The sequence below is a fragment of the Seriola lalandi genome, unplaced genomic scaffold (assembly GCF_002814215.2).
Source record: "Seriola lalandi dorsalis isolate HSWRI2012SDOR001 ecotype SW California unplaced genomic scaffold, Sedor1 jcf7180001973343, whole genome shotgun sequence".
Lineage (NCBI taxonomy): Eukaryota > Metazoa > Chordata > Actinopteri > Carangiformes > Carangidae > Seriola > Seriola lalandi.
The window spans coordinates 1-2,575 of NW_019444009.1; the positions used below are offsets into that span (position 1 = coordinate 1).

At 37.9% G+C, this 2,575-nt stretch overlaps 1 long non-coding RNA gene across 1 annotated transcript; it reads left to right on the forward strand.

Annotated features, from left to right (window-relative positions):
• The first annotated feature begins 8 nt into the window (after positions 1 to 8).
• LOC147820296 (uncharacterized) lies at positions 9 to 1,538 on the forward strand. The gene is made up of 2 exons (XR_015436928.1): positions 9 to 217; positions 1,466 to 1,538. It is a non-coding gene; the product is annotated as an uncharacterized LOC147820296 (long non-coding RNA).
• The last annotated feature ends 1,037 nt before the right edge of the window (positions 1,539 to 2,575 follow it).

The following is a 2,575-nucleotide window of genomic DNA, read 5'->3' on the forward strand; positions in this document are numbered from 1 at the left end:
AACCAGGATATAATTTCATTTTACCCACAATGCTAATGTAGCAAACCAGGACTGAAAATGCATTAGGTACTCGGTGTTCTTCTTCCAACGTCGGCTCGTGTTGCCAAACCTCCCTCCACATTAGCTCTGCACTGTTGTGCAGCTGCTTGTAACGCCAACAGGACACCAGAGAGGCTGTGTTCATGTTGTTTTGTTTTTTCGATTATGGATCCGTCAGGTTCGTCTGTTATTTTCCTGTAGCTCTCTGGATCTTTTTAAATACGTTTAATGGCCCATGAATATACTGTGTTGTTTTAATGCAGCATGCATGTGAAATCATGTCAGGTCCTTGACCTCATTACATATTTCACAGAGCCGTAGATTGATAAAGCTGGGCTCTCCAGCTTTGGATGCAACCAGTATACATATATTGTTAGGCCTTTTAATCCTGCATTGATGTATACATCTAATGTATAGGGTTATTATTATTATTATATTTTTTTAGTTGATTTGATATACTTTTAATAATTGTTATATATTTTGATAACATCCACATTTCCTTCCAGGATAACATATACCAATATCTAAATTCAATATGTGTCTAGCAACTACAACTATAGCAGTTCTTAAACTACACTACATTTGACCTGGCAAATTGTTTTAATGAGTGTATGATAACTGTAAGATGTTTATTTGCTCCATTCAGCCATGTAAGGCCTACGGTCTGGAAAGTCATCCAGTGTGACTGAAATTTTCAACCCATACCACACAAATATGTGTCTGTCTGTAATCTTTCATTTAAAGAAATATGTCTGTTTATTGATCATGCAATTTGCATGGGATATTGAGGGATATTATGTTTTCAATCATGGTGCCAATTTTTATGTTGCCATACCTTATACCTTATACATACCTTATACTGAATGAAACTCTTGTACCAAAGAAACACACATTTTTGTTGCTAGCTACTGAACCTCATATAAAATTTTCCGTCATCAGTTGGTTCTGTTCAGTCTGTTCAAAACAATAGAGAGAGGATGGACATTGAGTTGTTTTTGGGCTCCTGTGAAGGACAATGATTGGACAGTGTGTTGAGACTGTCAGGATATACTGGTCCAACCCTTGAAGCAACAGAAAGCAAACAACAGATATTCAGTTGAGACTCTGTAAACAGATATCACATCCATGTAAACCTTATATATACACCACAGGTTCCTGCTGTATGTTGTCAGGAAAATGAGATTTCCATATGTGCACACAAGCTCACTGTGAAAGAAAAGGCCACTACTTATTTGCTATTTAAAGCTACAGCATTTGCATATTGCAGCTTCAGATGACCTGCTGTTTTCTTCTCATGTGTTAAAAGAAGAACGTGGATTTAAAGTAACAAACTTTTTTGTGACTTCATTGGTTTTATCTTCTGTGTTTCTGCATAAGTGGCCTGTGTTTTACGAATTGCCAGTATAAACTGTGTGTTCCCTCACAGGCAGACAAGCGAGCACATCACAATGCGCTGGAGCGCAAACGCAGGGACCACATTAAAGACAGCTTCCACAGTTTACGAGATTCTGTGCCTTCATTACAAGGGGAGAAGGTGAGAGGAAAATATATACAATTTCTACATTTCACAACTGTACCAGAAAAGAAAAGAAATCATTCTTAAACACTACATCATGTTAAGATTCAAGGGGATAATGTTAGCAGCCTAAGTGCTCAGCAGCCTTTTTCACATAAAGTGCCAGTTTTAAAATTTCTCATCAGTCAGAGTACCATGTTAACACATACAAAAAAAAAACCAACATAGATTAACCGCTCCTAAATTTAATCATCCCATCCATTCATCCATCCTCTTGCCAGCTAACTGTTCACATAGGGCAGAAAGCCTGAATGAAACACCTGTATGTCTTCAGGAAAGCAAACAGATGCCACACAGTCAGCAAAAACCCTCTGCCCTTATTTCCTTTTCTGAAGTTCCGTGACATGTCTAGGGGTTGTATTAACTTGTGCAAATGCAAAGCACCTTGGTAATTCATGAGAACTGTATGTCTACCTGAAGATGGTCAGCAAAAGCAGTATAAGGTGCAGGCAACAGCGGCATTTGTCTGAGGCACATGATAAAAAGGTGAAAATGCAGGTTCTGTCATATTGTGTCGTGCTTTCTGACTGTTTTCACAGCTTGCAAACTTCATCAATAGTGTAGGCTGCATTTCCAAGTCCAAAATATTCAGTCGGTTTATCAGAGTTTATTACAGTTTGGACTCATTGTTGATTTGTCCCATGTTATCTGGGAATTGCTATAAACTCTATATAACTGCAGCCTGCACCCTTTTTTACACTTATTTTACAAACGTTTTTACTATTATACAAACAATTATCACTAAAAATGTATCAAATGGAGCATTTTGCTGTTGTAGTGGTTCAAGTGGAGCTAGTTTTAACTACTTCATATACAGTCAGGAAGTTTAGTTCAGTGGTTCCCAAGGGACAACCCCTAGGGTTGTGCCCCTCCAAATGTTCACAAGATAAATCTGCTGGGTTGTGAGATGATTAGTACGAGACTCTACTCCACAAACATGTAGTATTTTCTTTTCATTTT